The sequence below is a fragment of the Polypterus senegalus genome, chromosome 9, assembly GCF_016835505.1.
Source record: "Polypterus senegalus isolate Bchr_013 chromosome 9, ASM1683550v1, whole genome shotgun sequence".
In the NCBI taxonomy this organism is placed as follows: Eukaryota; Metazoa; Chordata; class Cladistia; order Polypteriformes; family Polypteridae; genus Polypterus; species Polypterus senegalus.
The window spans coordinates 157,812,815-157,831,456 of record NC_053162.1 but is presented as its reverse complement, the minus strand read 5'-3'; the positions used below and the strand labels follow the sequence as shown (position 1 = coordinate 157,831,456).

Sequence of the window (18,642 nt, the reverse complement as noted above, 5' to 3'; positions counted from 1 at the left end):
TTATCAGCGCATGCTCCTAACCTCTCTCTCTTTCTCTATTGTGCCTACATGACCTCACAGTAATACCCGAATTATTCTGAAGAAATGTTTGCACTGTTTTGTGTTTTTTGTATCTCACACCCTCATACACCTTTATCGTAAGAGCACCCCTTATCTATGATGGAGCATCAGAAGAAGATGTGAAGCTGGTTTTAATTTAAACATCGTTGAAGTAGTGAAAAAAATTGGTAACTGCGCTGCTGCAACAAAATTCAATGCATCTGAGAAAGTGTGTGAGGTTGGAGGAGGCAAGAAGATGTAAAAAAAAAAAAATTAAGTGTCACATTTTTGAATGGGTGTATAAGTCGGGGTCTGATTTTATCATTGATTTTTCAGGTTTCAAGACCCGACTTATATGCGAGTATATATGGTATGTGTGTATCCTTTTTCTTCTCTCTATCTTTTTACATAATTGAAGAGTTATTAAAGTTTAATACATTGCTGTTTGGATTGAAAAGTAGAATGCTTGCTGAATAATGCGTGACAAGGTTGTATTTTCTTTTGTTTATTAGTTAATTTATTTTTATTATGAGAAGGTATATGTGCTGAAATTTTGAGTACATCTCATTTTTTCTAAATCCATGAGAAAGATGGAATTGTTTTTTAGGCCATTTACTTATAGATATTGCTGTCACCCTTACCATGCAATAGGAGAGAAATTACTAAGCTCTTTTTGCATTGGGGGAAACAGGGAGAGGTTTACATAACTTTAAGTGCTGTGGCACTGGGTTTGGCCAACTGAATCGAGGCTTCAGCTAACATTACCAACCTGGTAGATGCGTCTAGTTAACTTCTTAGATTCAAGGAGGTTAGCCCATTATGTTCAATCACATTTGAGATCTGGTACAGGGTAGTGCCATTAAGCTGGAAGTGAAATTGTGGGCAGCAGTGTATTGTGGGCAGTCCTTCCACTGAGACAATAAGGTTATACTGGGTAAGGTCTTGCCAACACCCTTTAGACAACTTTGAAGGCTTGGAAATCAATCTTTTTATATATTTTATTGATTTGTGTCAAGGATTGGTTTACAATGAGTAAAGATACATAGTACTGTAGTACTTCTATTTCAAATTCAGATTGTACAGTCCTTCCCCTGACTATGGAGAGCAGAAGAAGTTATCACTGAACAATATTGAAATTTCCAAAGGACAACCTTAATAAATGCTCTACATATTCTAAAGGTGTTTTGCACAATTTGTTTTCAGTTGCACTGACCTTTACTCCCTTTCTGCAGTGCAACACTCCTAAAGACCCTTTTCTGTTTTTTGGATAGGCAAATGTTGTGTACTTTAGTGTCAGCGTTTACCTGCTGAATTTGTCACTGCTTCTGTTACACCAGTGCAGTGAACATGGAATAGAATTAAATTTGTGCTTATTTCTCATGAATTAGTCACAAAATTAAATTAACAAGTGACTGCACTATTGTGGGATGTGGTTCTGGATGTGGGCCATAATGTTGTATGTGCGATATAAGCTATTGGTTGACATGCATGTTATGATATACTGAGCATCAGCCATTCTGCGGCCTGATAAAGAAAGCCGCAAAAGATGGCAACTTGGGTCGGCCTTGTTCTTTAGCTTTACAAAGCTGCCTTTCACTTTCACTGCGATATGTGGCTCAGCAAACAGTTATTAAAAGCTGCAACCTGAAACCTGTTCTCAGCTGTGGCAAAAAATGAAAGGGAAACATCGACAGGCCTCATTGAAGTACTAGTGAAGCTGCAATCCTATCTGTTTCACTGTAAAAAAAAAACTATCTATCTATCTATCGATCTATCGATCTATCTAATGTTGAGATCCTAGCCAGGAAACTCCATTTCATTAGAACAATTATGTTGAAATGGTAAATGGAAGGATTAATTCTTCTGTAAAGACTGTTTTAATAATATTGTTTATGTGTAACACAACTGTGCTTCCTTTAGCTTTGTGGTTTGCTACCCAGTTTTCTGTTTAGACAATCTTTATAGTCCAGGGAAAAGAAGGGAAGGAGAAGTCCAGAAGGAGCAGATGTGATGTCACTACTCGTTGGGTGTGACTTCCTTTTGCCTTTTGAACAGGACTGGAAATCATAGTGAAGAGCTCATAGTGAAGAGCAAAATGTTCCTCTAGATGTTTCTTTTTAGTACCACTTACTTTTCCATCAGTTTGTTGCCCTCGTCCCAAGCTTTTTTTGATATGTTGATGCCATCAAATTCAAAATGAACTAATATTTCTCATGAAATAGTAAAATGTCAATATCAGTTTATTTATAGAGCACATTTAAAACAATATCAGTAATGCTGTAGCCAAAGTGCTTTACATTAAAGCATACAATGAACATAAATCCAGCCATTTTCTAACCCGCTGAATCCGAATACAGGGTCACGGGGGTCTGCCGGAGCCAATCCCAGCCAACATAGGGCACAAGGCAGGAACCAATCCTGGGCAGGGTGCCAACCCACCGCAGGACACACACAAACACACACCAAGCACACACTAGGGCCAATTTAGAATCGCCAATCCACCTAACCTGCATGTCTTTGGATTGTGGGAGGAAACCGGAGCGCCGGAGGAAACCCACGCAGACACGGGAGAACATGCAAACTCCACGCAGGGAGGACCCGGGAAGCGAACCCGGATCTCCTAACTGCGAGGCAGCAGCGCTACCACTGCGCCACCCATGAACATAAATAAAAAAAGAAATAAAGTACAATGAAATTCTGAGTAAAAGAAAAGAAAGAAGAAAACTGAGAGTAGGGCAACCATCAGTATCAGTGAAGGTCACTGAAAGCTAGGGGAATACGAATGGTGACTCCTTAATGTAATGAGGTAAAGAGTTCCACAGATGAGGTGCAGCAGCAGCAAAAGCCCTGTCCCCCTTAGTTTTACACATAGTGTGAGGGACCATAAGAGAAAACTGACTGGTAGATCTAAGCTCTCTGGATGGCTGGTGTAAAATGCACAATTCAGATGAACAGGCAGCATACCCATGTAATGAAATTAAAAGCTAGCAGCAAAATTTTAAAGTCAGTTCTGAAACTAACAGACAGCCAGTGTAAAGAAGCTAATATAGGAGAAACAGAATCAAACTTCTTTGCTCCAACCAAAAAATGGACAGCACCATTCTGAACCAGCTGCATCCTGTGGGTCAGGGCTTTGCAGATTCCAGAATACAATGAGTTGCAGTTATCAAGCCAAGAAAAGATAAAAAGCACGATTAGCTTTCTCAAGATCCCTAGGAGGAAAAAAAAGATTTAACCTTAGCTAAAAGTCGAAGCTAATTTCATTTAAAAAAGCAAAACAGACACTTAATTTGATCTTCAACTTAAAAGGGAAAAATGAAAAACGCAAAACAATAACTTTTTTCCTTTTGTTCTTTCGCACATCAGAAAAGAAAAATGCAAGAAATGAGAACAAGAAAGGTCCGTGTGGTCCGTGTACTTTTTGGTATTTGAAATTTCATTTTAGAAGCAAAAACGAAAAAACGAAAATGAAAGGAATTTTCAGATTTTGATTTTTGATTAAAGAATAAAATGAGAGAAAATAAGGTATTTTGTAATTCTGTGATAACAAATAGCAGTAATAAAGTTAAAATTACACACACTTTTCTGAATTTATTTGTGATTCAAATAATGAAAGTGTAATAGCTCAAAAACAACAAAACAGATGCATTTTCGTTGTCTGAAACCGTAAGTACTTCTTCTTCTGCATGATTTTTGATGACACGTGCAAACCTCCCAACGTCCTCCTCACAAGACATCGACCGACGGCCTTGAAGTTACACTGGCATCAGCAGAGGATGGACCATCACGTTGTTTTTCAGAACAGTAAAAGAGTGACACTCTGGGACGAGGACATGACTGCAGAAAAATGGAGTCGCATCTTTCCGGTAAAAATACAAACTTTGCTTCATTGATGTAGCAGTTGTTTTATGAACATTATTGTTATTACTTACTGTGAAACAGCGAACATTTGGTGATTTCATTTACTAACACTAAGTCTGGCAATTTTTATAGTGCTAGCATTTTGAATGTGTGTAAATGTGTGAATGGTTCCTCATTGACAAATGTAACACATATTAAGAAAACTTTCTGTAAATCACGTCGCTCTACTAACTAACCATTCAAAATGCTAGCACTCTAAAAATTGCCAGACTTACTGTTAGTAAAGGAAATCACAAAATGTTCGCTGTTTCACAGTAAGTAACAACAATAATGTTCATATAAGAGCTGTTACATCAATGAAGCAAAGTTTGCAAAGCTTGTATTTTTACGTGAAAGATGCGACTCAGTGTCCTCGTCCCAGAGTGTCACTCTTTACTGTTCTGAAAACAACGTAACGGTCCATCCTCTGCTGATGCCATGCAGTGTAACTTCAAGGCTGTTGATCGATGTCTTGTGAGGAATACGTTGGGAGGTTCTCACGTGTCTTCAAAAATCGCGCAGAAGAAGAAGTACCTCCGTTTTCAGACAACCAAAATGCATTGGTTTTGTTGTTTTTGAGCTATAACACTTTCATTATTTGAATCACAAATAAATCCAGAAACGTATGTGTAATTTTAAGTTTATGACTGCTATTTGTTACCACAGAATTACAAAATACCTTATTTTCCCTCATTTTATTCTTTAATCAAAAATCTAAATCTGAAAATTCCTTTCATTTTCGTTTTTTCCTGTTTGCTTCTAACGTCCTTTATTTCGTTGTAACAACAACAACGTTCATAAAAGAACTGCTACATCAATGAAGCAAAGTTTGCTAAGCTTGTATTTTTACCTGAAAGATGTGACTCAGTTTTTCTGCAGTCATGTCCTCGTCCCAGAGTGTCACTCTTTTACTGTTCCGAAAAACAACGTAATGGTCCATCCTCTGCTGATGCTGGTGTAACTTCTAGGCCGTTGATCGATGTGTTGTGAGGAGGACTGTTCACAGGTGGCGTCAAAAATCTTGTAGAAGAAGTACTTCTAGTTTCAGGCAACAAAAATGTGTTTGTTTTGTTGTTTTTGAGCTATTACACTTTCATTATTTAAATCACAAATCTAGAAAAGTATGTGTAATTTTCAGTTTATGACTGCTATTTGTTACCATAGAATTAAAAAATACCTTATTTGCCCTCATTTTATTCTTTAATCAAAAATCTAAATCTGAAAATTCCTTTCATTTTCGTTTTTTCATGTTTGCTTCTAAAATGAAATTTTAAATACCAAAAAGTACACGGACCTTTTACTACAGCTTTAATCTGTTTCTCAAAAATATAGAATAAACAGAATAAAATGTCTCACTTTCAACATTTGATACGTTTTCTTTGTTCTATTGTGAATAAAATACAGGTTTATGAGATTTGCAAATTATTGCATTCTGTTTTTAATTAAGTTTTACACAGCACCCACATTTTTTTGGAATTGGGATTGTAGTTGTATTAATATTATAACTTAATCTTGCCATATCTGCCAAATCCAACATGATGCTGTGTTACGTCAAATCCTATCAGGGCAGCTTAGGGCACCAGTTCATTGCAGTCACCTTATTTTATGACTAATACACTTTTTATGGCTTGGGGTAAAAGATAAAAATGCATTTTCACTATCAATGCATATTTTATAATGTTATCTTTTATTTTATTATGTTTTATTCTGCACAACTCCCAACTATAAATACAACAGCAGGTAATGTCACTGGCAGAGATTCTGAGATGATTCAGCATATATCATGAATATTGATAAAGGGAGATGAGACAGAATATAGGAGTCAGGTAGAGAACTTTGTTTCTTGGTGCGAAGAGAATTGTCTGCAACTTAACATCAGCCAAATCAAGGAACTGGTTATTGATTTTTGCCTCACCAAAGAGCCCCCGTGTCAGGTCACTATTGAGGAAGTGGATGTAGAGGTGGTCCACTCCTACAGGTACTTGGGGGTCCACATCAGTGACAAGACTCAGAAAATACAGGAACCATATAAGAAAGGGCAGAGCAGGCAGTTCTTCCTTTGGAGACTGCGTTCCATTAATTTGCGTAATGACATCCTTCACATCTGCTATAACTCTGTGATGGCCAGTGCAATTTTCTTTGCTGTGGTGTGCTGGACTGGTGACAATGGATTCAAAAGAGGCCCACCAAGTTAACAAGCTAATTAAAAGGGCAGGTTCAGTTATAGGACACACTCCGGACACTGTGGAGGCAGCAGAGAATGAGAGAATTAAAACAGAACTGAGTGCCATTATGAACATAGCTGCACATCCTTTCTCTGACACTCTAACACTGAGGGCATTCAGCCAACAAATTATTCAGCGTGTATCCAGAAACACTACTGGGGCTCCTTTCTACCACATGCAGTATGTCTGCATAATGCCTCACTTTGACTGTGACAGCCAAGTCAGACGCTTTCTTTCTTTTTAAAATTTTCTTTCCTTTTTAGTCTTTCTGGTATATGTTCAGACAATAATGTGTGTGCATATACTGTATTTATTTATCTATTTATATATTTATTTATTGCTTCTGTTTTAAAAAAACTAATTTCCCTCTGTCTTTCTCCTTCCACAGATGTACATACATTGACAGCATTGTGGTGTGGTCAAAATTTAACCATAAACTTTTCAACAGATTTATGAGCTTTATGAATTCCTTGAATGCAATTTGACTGCTTTAGGAGTGATGTCGATGTCTGTGTGAGAAAGGAAGGGAGTCTTTGAATATGATAATTCAAAAAACAAATCTCCCATTCCGAATGAAATTTAGCACACATATTAGCACAATTAAATCCTAGGAGGTGGTTGCATTTGAGCAAACTTACTGTAGTAGATATTTTTCTTAGAGTTTTTTTTTTTTTTAGCACAATTGTTCCCTGACTGCAGCACAGTTGGTGAAGGATTATATAATAATTTTCACTAAGATGTAATTCCACTATTTCATATGCTGCACATTTTTATTGCTTAAATCATAACTTTTTTTTGAGGATAGTTACATGCTGGGCATATCAAATGTATTTTTTTTTTTCCTGTGAGGGTTGCTATGCCAAGAAAAAGAAGGCTGATTATTAAAACTGAATCACTTATTCACTCATCGGATAGCCAAATCGAAGGGCAGAGTCATAAAGGACTTCAAGACAACGAGTAGATGCAAACTTGTTTAGAAGAAAGGTTTTAAAAATTGTTTCTTTCTACATTGTTTTTTTGTGTGTTGCATAGCTTACTTTAACCAAGTACAGGCTTAAAGTGCTTGAACATGTTGTCAATTATAAAGTATTGCTGGTACATTATAACCCATACAGCATTTGTGTAAATTAAAGCACAATTTACATTAAACACAGTAAAACAAAGCAATTTTACTAAGATAAAACAAGTCAATATAATGTTTAAAACCCACTACTGCTATAATTAAGATATGTTCAGTTGACTATGAATGACAGCAAAATAAAAAATGAAGACACCAACATTTACAGAGAAAATAAACCTCTGGCTTCACGGTTAGTTATAGCAGACAAAAACTATATTCGGACAGTCAGAGTTTTAATGACCTGTGGCTAACTGTGTGCTCTCCCATCCTAAGCTTTCAACACAAATATATGTTGGACTGTGTGATAAGAAGCAGATTAAATAATTTTATTGGTTAACACCAAAGCTCCAAAAGTCTGTTGTGTTGGTTCCCTTGGGTAGGAATAGTAGTTCTGCATGATATCAGTGGCCCCTACTACTATAGCAGGATAGTATGGGTCTGACGATCTACTTCTGGGCACTGCCTTTTAAAGGAGCTCTTTCTCTCTCTCTCTCTCTCTCTTAGTTTTTAGTGGGATAGCTTTCTTTTTTTGATTATTAAATCAGTTTATTTAATTACTATTAATATTAATATTTGGTATCTGACATGTTACTATTGATCATAAATAACATTTTTAAATCAAAGATATGCTACTTTCATCGCAGACCTGAGTGGTTGGCCCATATCAGCTGCCATTTGGACAAGCTTTGAGCTTGAAAGTTATCACAGAGTGAGTGAAGAGGATAGGAAGAATCTAATGACTACAACATCTGAGATTGTAAAAGACACTGAGAACATAAAGTGGGATATATTAAATGTACCTGTACTCAGCTGGTAGCACTGTGATCACTACTGCCTGTTGCACCTTATCGCAGGGGTCACTCGCCAAAGATGTAAAGAATACAGAGTAAGGATAAAAGTAAGGTGGAAAATACTCAGAACTGACCTGTCTCCATAAATGTGGAATGCTGGATCACTTTTAAATAGGTTGGGTAAACGTTTACAGTACATGTTGTGGCGAGTCACAGCAAATTCAGGCACTTTGGCGTTTGTTTATTGTGGAGAACCAGTTTAAACTTTTTATTTCAGACTTTATTTAACTGTTGGTCAGTTTCTCACTTTGTATATTCAGACAAAGATGTAAAGAGGGGCTGGAAATGAGGGAATGCATAATGGTGAAAATGTGAGCCTATTACAATGAAAACTAAAATGTATTATCCAGTCTTTGAAATACTAACTGAATTTGTCCATGTTACAGCTTAGTTAGATAAGTTCATTAACTCAGGAAGACTTTGTATTAATATTTTAATGAATGAATCATTCTGACCCTACAATGCTGCTGACTTAAGCAGGGGGGCACAACAAGCTGGACTTGTTCTATTCAAAAGTCAATGTCTTTAAATGTAAACACAGTACAACTGAGCAGGTACTAACCATGCCTGTCAAGGCAGATATTGTTATATCTGTTTTTTTGGTGTTGCTTGTTTCTGAAACTAAGGCCAAAGCAACAGTCAGTTCTGCTAAGAATGAGTTTATGCTGGCTACTGTAAAGAAGTCAAAAAGGTTTTAAAACTTTTAGCTGTTAAAGGCAGGTTTTAGATAGTCATACAATGACTGTGGTAAAAGACAGGCTGTTTTAAAATGTAACTCTTAAATTTCATGCTGATTAAATAAAATGAGGGCATTGGACTACTGAATGCAATAGTATCATCATATTTATGCACATACTTAAAGTCAATTTGAAAAATACAAAAATTAAAACTCAAGAACTGAGGTACTTTTGTCAAATAACAGTGATCTATAATGTAAAGAATAATAACATAAGTATAGCATTTCCTTAATCAGAAGACATTAAACTGTAATTGGTAACATGAGCTAAAGCTGTTTCAGTGTGAAAAGTAGACTGAAATATGAGTAGTGACGAGTAAGATGAGGCTGAAAACTGAGTGTCTGTGTGTACATATATACATATACATAAACATATCTGTATTGTGTGTGTGTGTGTGTATATATAAATAGTGTATGTGTGTATATATATATATATATATTAATATTTATATATGTACACACATACACACATGCATATAAATAAATATATATATACTAGCTGTGTAAGCCTGTGCTGTAAAAAGCCTGGGGTCATAGAAAGTATTGAAATCGTCAGAAAAAAAAAAACTGAAATGTTGAGATGTCAGGTAATTGAAAGGAACTACTCTCTCTTAGGGGGATTTGTTTCGACGATGTGCTCGCATCACTTGTGCATTAGCAGCAGGAGGAAAAATATAAGGGATACCGTTTTGCGTGCTGGCCCTGCTTGTGTTATTAATGGCTAGGCGAGTTTTCTGTTTCCTTGGAGGTGGAGCCCTTACTCCGATTCCACCTCTCACTTCCAGGCCGGACAGACACACATGCGTAGACGTTTATATATAAGATATACACATACTGTACATAGATACATGTGATATAGTGTGTGTGTGTATATATATATATATATATGTGTGTGTGTGTGTATGTATTTGGATGGCCATGTAAATGTGTAAATAAATGCATGTTTTTTCAAATTTTAATTGTAGATGTGGACATATTGCTTGACATTTCAACAGGATGACTTGTAATAAAAAATATATTGAATATTCGACAGCTGTAAACTGCAATGCCTAAGCTATGAGTGTGAAAAAAATGCAATGCAGCTTTTTATCTCTATTTTTAAAGCCGTCATTATTTCTGCTTTAAGGCTGGCTTATTTTTAACTTTTGTTTGATTTACGTAACCAACTCTGTGCATACTCTGACAATTTTCACATTTGCTTTTTTAAATTAAATAACACTTCTATATATAGCATACGTATTACTTGCTCTTCCCATAGCAGGGATGTTTTGAAGAAAATCCCCTCAAGTCTCCCATCTGGTCTAGATTTACATTTGGGGCATGACCAGTGCAAACTAGGATATGGTTTACTGGCAGCTTTCCTTGTATCTTTCTATCAATCAGTTTTCTGATCCTGGTTTTACCATTATGGGAGTCAGAAGCACATTTATAGGAAGCTGTTTCATTTATGGATTATTATGGGCTCTATTTAATTTAGTAAATGTGTATTGTATTTAACCATTGTGATGAGCTCCATTGGTGTGATGTGTGGCACCCTGCATAATGGTTGATTCATGCCTTTTTGCGTGATATAGTTAGTTAACTTTAGTTTCCGTGATCCTGAACCAGATTGATGGGGTTTGATAACAGATAGTCATTGAAAACCAAACTTCATCATTCTTAGGTTCAAGGTTTGAATGTTAGGTGCGTTCCCCTTTGGATTGAGGCCAAATCAGAAATTGATGACTAGTTAAAGAAAAATATTTACAAAAACAAGCCATTCAGCCAAACTTGGATTGTCAATCCCTATTGCTCTAAATTCTGCAAAATGTCAAGAAGTTGAACCACTCAGTACTACTTAGTGGTTTATTCTATGTATCTGTGGTTCTTTCTGAGAAGATGAATTTTGTAACATTTGCCCTTTACCATTTTCCATCTAATCCCTTCTCTTGTTGAAGAACTTACTTTAAAGTAACAATGTCCATCCACTGTATAAATTGCCTTTGTAATTTTCAATAATGACTGTCTGATGACATTAGTATAACTGGACATCATCAGAGACGTGGTGGAAGTTTCTCCTTTTGGAGAAAAGTTGTAGTTAAGGGTAACAACCAGAGGTGATCCTAGAGACTCTGGGGTCCCCAAGCAAAAAAACTCTATGGGGTCCTCCAACTCCAACCTCTCTGCATCTCAATATGGTAAACTTTATTATTTTCGTGCACAGTGTAAATGAGTAAAATGGAGGAGGGTTTAATATGCACAAATCCTATATATTCATTTGTTAAAAACAGACTAGATACAACACTACAATAAGTACAGTATCTGTATAGGAAAAAAACAGTAATAAAATGAAGTAAATTTTAGTCTAAATAAATGAAAAAGTAAATAAAATGTAAATACTATAGATGTAAGGTGCACACTATAATAGAAAACAGAATACAATGTTGTGATATTAAAAACTGCCAATAATGAAAATTTAAAAAACAAAAACATGGCTTGTACTGTAACTTTCAGAATCGCTGTTTGCAGGCTTTGACTACAACAAATGTAGCCGTTGTGTTCTCCAAGTCCAGAGACCTTTGAACATGGCGTGCTATGGAAGTTAAAACTTGGACTGAAAGCCTCTCCTGGCACTTGGTAGATCTCAAGTAAGATTTAAACAGCTTTAAAGATGGAAACTACTCTCACTAGAGGAAACATTGTGACTTCTTAGACCCCCATCCCACTGTTAACCTGCTCACCCTGTGGCTGAATTGGTGCTGCTGATTTTGGTTGTGCACTAACTACAGTGGGGTCTGGAGAGACTGAAGCCAAATCAGAAATAACCTAATTGCCTAAACAAACCAATTCAATCTAATTATTACCTGCTCTTCATGATTTATGAAATCAGCTCTGATTACAGTTAACTAAAAAAGTAACATTCATCACAAACCCTGACACTCTTGCAACAGAGATAGGGAGGTTTTTGACTACCTAGTTGTGGTTTGTTAATGTTATGCTTCAAGGGGAATTCCCAACGGACGCCCTCTCCCAGTTCAGGACCGCAGGAAATTCTCTGTCTTTCTTGTCCTGCAACTGCACCTCTGGTTGCAACAACAACAATATTTATTTCTACACCATGTTTTCATACACAGTATGTAGCTCAAAGTGATTCACAATATGTCAAAGAAATAGTTGCAAGAAAAGAAAGGCAAATTAAAGATAGATAAGAATACTAATGAATAAATAACAAAAAATAAATTGATATACACTGTGTAATTAGTAGAAAGGTAAATTCCTTATATATGGTATTCCCTAAAGATGAGTTCAATGATAAGGTAAGCTAGTCCTCTACATAAGTCACATACATCAAGTACATATGCAAATGAAAGTACTTTTTGATGTTTCTCTAGAGATTACTTTCTATAAATTGCAGTTTCTTATCAGTAGACACTAAACAAAGTGTATATATTTTTCAGAAGAATTTTCATGTGGCAAATGATTATTTTGGTGTTCACAGGTTAAGCCAATTAACTCTTTTAGGGCTGATGTTGACTTATCGAAATTCAGGGGTAGAGGATGTTAATGGGCTGTAAACTGTGACAAAACTCTAATTAAAGTTGTAGTTAAACTCTATTTGGATGGAGGAAAGTTAGCTTTGTTGATTTGACTTTGATTCCCTGCGCATGCATGAGTAATGAAGAACAAACAGCCTCTAAAATGGCATCAACATCTGGTGAGATTAAAGCAAACGTGCAAAGCAAAATACAGTACTCCACAAATGTTTTACATTTTATCGTTGAATCAGACTCTGAGTTTGATGCAAGTGATCTGGAGATGGATATCGAAAACGAAAGTAAGGTACCAGCATCCGCCTATAGGTCCCCTGCAGATCGTGGTGCTGAACATGTTCATGTAGCTGATATGCCTACATCAGCGTTCGCCTAGGAGGACCACCACTTATTATGACAAGAGGTACAAACCATATTGTGTCACACTGCGACTACCACCATCATCCACCTGCTGTTTGAAGACAAAGAGTTAGCCGACCCGCCATGCATTTCTGCTGGCCATCGAGCTCCCCCTCCACAACCACTGCTGCCAGGAATGCCGAACAGGGGCCAACGGCAGTCTTGATTTATGTGTGAACCTAATGCATTGTGTGCTTTTCAGAAAACTGAGTTTTTTGGAAAAAATATTCAGCCCTCAAAGTGTTAATCAACGGGCAATGTACTTTGTATATTGAACATATAAAATGGATATAAATGTTGCTTATCTTACAAGGTGCTGTAAAAAGATATGTATGCTGTCTGTAAGTATATCTTTGAGGTTCCTTAGCACGAAAGTATTTAACAAGATGTGCAGTTTTATTGTTTAAGCCAGGGGTCCGTGGAACCCTAGGGGATCCATGAATGGGTTTCAGGGGGTCTGTGAGGGTCAGATAAAAATTGACATTTATATTCACTTTACAGCCTGGTACTGTTGATTTTTCTCGCTTGAACTTTCTCACATGATTTTTCTCATGTGTTACGTCTCTCACTGTTATTTTTCTCGTGTATTATTTTTCTTGCAAGTATTTATCTCATGTAAGCCTAATGCGCAATATAATGCTCAAGAAAAATACCAGTGAGAAAAATTTAGTGCAAGAAAAATCACACGAGAAAAATAGCGGTCGATAAATAAAGTACATTATATTCACTGCATGCAAAATTGTGTTTATTTGAATATTTCTGGGGAAGGGGGTCCATAGCTTTCATCAGATTCTTAAAGGGGTCCGTGACTCAAAAAACGTTAAGAATCACTGGTTTAAGCATTTTTTGTGAGTTCCAGTCTGGTTGTAGAAATGGAGATGATTAATTAATGCAGACATTAACTTTTTACATTTGTTAGCTGATTGTATAGCTCTCAGGATGCTGCTGCACATTAAGATTTCTTTGAGTTCATGAGAAATGAGACAATCATTTTATTATAAATAATGAATTTAGGTATCATTGAATGGACATTTCATTAAACAATGGTGTGTGTTGTTCATAAAGAAAGAAAGAAAGAAAGATTAGTACTGGATGAAGAAAATACTATATTTTATATTCCAATTCCTATCAAAAATAAAATCTGTAACAAATTGTTGGCAACTTTTATCGTTCAACATTAAAGTGCAGTAGTCCACCTACACCATGCTACAAGCAGATTGAAGTTAGTGACCTTGGAGAATACAAGTATGGTTGCTCTTAACAACAGGATTTCCATATGTATATTGGTAAAAACATTTACCCTCAAACACCATTCAGTGTGTTTTATCCTAAATGTGAACCATTTCCCCCATGAGAGATTTGAATGTGAATAATAGAAGAACACATAATCCAGATTATGATGCCCTGAACTGAAATCTTAGCGCCTTGTTGATGTTGTTACAGTATATGGTTGCAGCAGACTTGGCTGTCTTTTAATGAGTAGTTATTATAGTGGAGTGTTAACTTCAGAGTGGTTAGGAGTAAACTTCAGCTGTTTTACCACATTTTGAAATCCTCTATTCTTGGATGGGATCTTATTTGTCAAAGAGATGATCTTGCATGGCTGTGGCTTGATCAACAAAACAGTGGGACTGGTAGTAGTATTTGATCTTGGTAGTAAACTGGGGGGACTGGTATTCTTGTTCATAGGACTGCAGTAACATGACACAAGATTGTATCATAGACTTCTAGGAGCCTTCCATAAGCAAAAACATTGCCACAATTGAGGACTTTGTAAGTCTTGCCAGCTTTCCTCTGCAGTTTGCACTGCGTTGGCTTGAATCATGCTTTCTGAACATGATGACTCAGTATATTGAAATAACATCTATTATGTTTAAGTAATATTCCCTAGTTAGCTTGTATAAGAAATCCTTAAAGACCTAAAGCTGTTAGCATTTAATAGTTTTAAGTCTTCCATGAAAAATAATAATCTGCGTGGAGTTTCACCAGAGCAACTAGCATAGTTAGCAGATCTGTTGGAACTGTTAAAAAAAACCCCAAAAAACTCAGACTGTTCCAGTGTGGTGCAGGGGTGTCACCCGTTGCACGGCTTACTTGGATCCCAATCCGGATGGTTCATCGTGTGGTGGATGCAGCAATGCGCTGTAATTGGCACGTGCTCCCAAACTCGCTCTCTCACTCTCGCTCTCTCTCTCGCTGTCTCTCATAAGGAAACTGTGTCTGACTCACGCTTTAGGTTCTGTTGTGAAAGGAAGTGCATAATGGCATCTTTCAAAAAACACTAACTATGAGTGAGAAAAAAACACTGACTGTGCTTGTCAGCAAAATTACTTTTAACAAAAAACACAACAAACACCATCATCTGGCTTCAAAAGCCGACAGTTTCTCTTTGGTTCAGCTTCTTTCATACAGTTATATAGCCGTACCTTTCTTGTGTCTCAGTATATTTAATTTGTCCAAAATAAGAGGTTCTGTAGTCTTTTTTGTCCCTTTAGCTGATAATTAGATGTTCTTAATAGTAAGCAGGTATATAGGTAGATCGAAAACCTGCAAGACATTGCTGCCTGTTGCATCTTTTATTGTGCCCTTGAGCCAACTCTGAAGTCATCCGCTTGGAGCCACCCCATTGCATCCTGGTGGTGCAACAGTGGTAAGGATGTCTTCCTGAATAAATAAAGCAGTGGTTACAAATGTAAAAAACACATAAAAGAAAACTTTAAAATGTACAAAGAGAACACTGGAAAATAAACATAAGCCAAGCGGCACACCCTGCCTGAAACATGACACTTTCAGATGTCTTCTTTTATGAAAAAAAATATTGTTTGGCTATTGACAGACCATTTTCATATTACTGCTGATCATGGACAGTTGGGTTGTAAAACCACTCTGTAATATTACAGTATGTGTATACAAACTGTGTATCGTTGGGTATGTTTGTATGAACAGTATATTATATTGTACATACTGCATTAAAGTTTTCTGTTCATGCTTCAGCGTTATGTATTATGTTTATTTGCACCCTTTTTCTATACTATGTTTATAATAATGTACAAAGGGGCTCAGCCCCTTGCTCACTTCGCTCGCCCACCACCGGGTTTGGTTTACCGGATATACAATTTTAAGAGATAGTTATTTTCATGGGAATTGTTACATATGCATTATTTTCACTTTTACTTTAAAAATTTTGTAAAAACAATACTTGTCCTTTATTTCCGGCCCTGGGCATGGTTGAATCTTTCTCGAAGGATGTATAACGCTGTTCGTGTTGTGAAGGAGGGATGGCTGAACTCATACTAAGGAGAAGCGGTCAGATCATCTGCTGGCTTCCTGCTGCTGCTGGCATGCGGCATGTTCTTTTTGTCGCGCTGCACGTCGATCATTTCAAAGCCTGTACAGCAGCTGTCCTTTTGCCACTTCATTTCTCTGCCGCTCACGTTGTGAAGGGGGGCTGAACGCATGCTATTTTGAAGCGGTCGGATTATCTGTTGGCTTCCTGCTGCTGGTAAGCTGCCTGTTCTGCTTGTCACTTGTCATTGTTTTAAGAGCTGGAAGCACATGATGTCTGTCTGCCAAAAGCATTCCAGCAACTGCTTGGTTAGATGTCCGTGAACTTGTTTTAAATGTTGTCTCACTGCCTTGTCTCGCGGGACATTAAAGTGTCTCTCGCGGGACGTCAAATTGTCTTCTGAGAAGATCACGTCTCGTCTGCCTAATCTCACTCCCAGGATTTTTTTTTTTATAATAGAGAGATAGTGTCTTGGGCTCAGAGGAAGTGTGCTTAAAAAGAATGAAATGAATTGAGTACTTTCTTACATGCTTCAATGCCAGTTCATTGAGGGCTAGACATACAAATAATTTAGTAACACTGGTCAACCAAAATATTGTAGTTTTACTGCTTTTCAAAAATGAGCTGTTCTTACTTGAATGAACATATGGCAAGCGCTCCACTAAGTGTGCCAAAGATGCTATTGTTTTAAGACATTTGAGCACAAGAGGTATGTGGGCCTGGTCTGAGGGATACTTCTAAGATTTCATTTTTTATTTATTTTTTTCCATTCATTGACCTTTTAGATCAAATGTCAGGTACTGGTGGATATTTGCACCATTACTTCCTTCTTTTGTTCCCACACTTTTACAGTCTTTCATAAGTGTTTATTCATTTATTTTCCAGGCTTGGAATAACCTGTTTGCTGTTTACCAAGACATTTTGAACACATGGACCAACCTGTATATGGCTTTGTTAATTTTGCTTTGGACCTTCAAGATGCTAGGTAATGGAGTGAATATTTTATACTGTAAAATGTGCACCACATGTTAGCAAAAATTCAAAATGTATCTGATGTTGTAGTTACAGTATATATAGGATTTATTTGACATGAGAGGTTGACGTGTATATGTCTTACCCATTAAGTCTATATTTATTAGGAAATCTGTGGAGATAAAATACTAAATATTTTGCCGTTACAGCAGACACAAACTCATACACACAAAGAGTTCTCTTCATTTGAATTGTAAAAATCCATGCAAACAGCAAAGGTCAAATTGTCCCGCAAGTGTCTGTGTACATCATGGCTGATTGGCTCACTCAGGGTCAGAATGCCTTTGATAAAAAAAAGTGGCCAGTAGGCTGTCTCACTCACAAGTGTACTTTTAAGCCTCATTAGAGTGAGTATAGCTTCATGCATGCAGACCACATACTGGCAGGGCGAAAAGATCACCAGATGATTTTGTGAAGATGGGCTCTTCTTGATGGTGACTCAGAAGAAAGAATCACATTTAACGTGGAGAGCGGCCACATAGCAGGATCTGCTAGAGAGGTATTTAGGAAGAAACAGAATGAGATATATGAATGGGACATACTGTATGAGTTCAAGTGACAGAGGAGCTCATTGTAGATTTTGTGTGTGTGTGTGTCCCTTCATGGAGGCCCAGCTTTGAATAAACAAAGATTTTTTTTTGGTTCTTTGTTGCATTGTGCAGCTTCAGGAAGTAGTTCTAATGTATCCAAAATAGCAGAGGTTTTTAATTTTCTCCCTTAGCAAACTTTTGTGTGATGCTGTTCACTGTACTGTTGAGTGCCTTCTTTTATTTGCTTATAATGCATTGTTGGGTTAATAACAAGTTTCTTGCAGTCAGGTTCATTGAGTTCATGCAAATTTGTATCAATATATGTGCTTGCATGTTGTGTTCTCAGTTTGATTATTAGGATGAAATCAGAACTTTTCTAGCAGTGAATTGGCTACTATCATGCCTTTCTTAAGTTGTAAAATAACATGCGTGACCATTAAGTAACATACCCTAGTTAGCTTGTGTGTGTGAAATCGTCATGTGTTGCTAAAGCTCAAAGCTGTCAACATTTGATAACTTCGTTCAAGTCTTCCATGTAAAGATGTAACCTGTGATTCACCGTCGCATCAAGTGTAGGTAGCAAATCTGTTGGTGCTGTTACCTTCACTTCTCTGCAGTGGAGATGAGTTCCCCACTAGGTTTTAATAGCTGATTTGATGTTTCACACTGATGGTTAATCAGATGTTCTTATTTTAATACCTTCTTGGTAGAAATGTGTGTGGCTCATTTTTATTCTGGGCCTGTCATGAGGGGAAGTAAGTGCATAGCTAGCCACTCTCAAAAAACACTATCTGCTGGTGAGAGGAAAGACCAAATGTGCTTGTCAACCTAAGTGAATAAGCTAAAAGATATGTTAAACAAAAATTACAGAAAAACTGCAATGGTTGACAGACGCTCTTTGGTTCAGCTTCTTGTATACTATTCCTTTCTTGTATTCCAATATGTTAGTCCAAAATAAAAGTTCGGTAGCCTTAGTTTCAGGTATTCCAAAAGC

The 18,642-nt window shown here is 36.8% G+C and overlaps 1 protein-coding gene across 3 annotated transcripts in view; it reads left to right on the top strand.

Annotated features, from left to right (window-relative positions):
• st3gal4 (ST3 beta-galactoside alpha-2,3-sialyltransferase 4) overlaps positions 1–18,642 on the top strand; it is a 157,519-nt gene that overhangs the window by 43,233 nt on the left and 95,644 nt on the right. For 2 of the 3 annotated variants that reach the window (XM_039764071.1, XM_039764073.1), the window contains exon 2: positions 16,972–17,071. The gene's annotated coding sequence lies outside the window, so the exon portion shown is untranslated. Of the gene's footprint in view, positions 1–16,971; positions 17,072–17,536; positions 17,618–18,642 lie in introns of those variants that run through there. The other variant, XM_039764072.1, reaches the window with a different exon arrangement.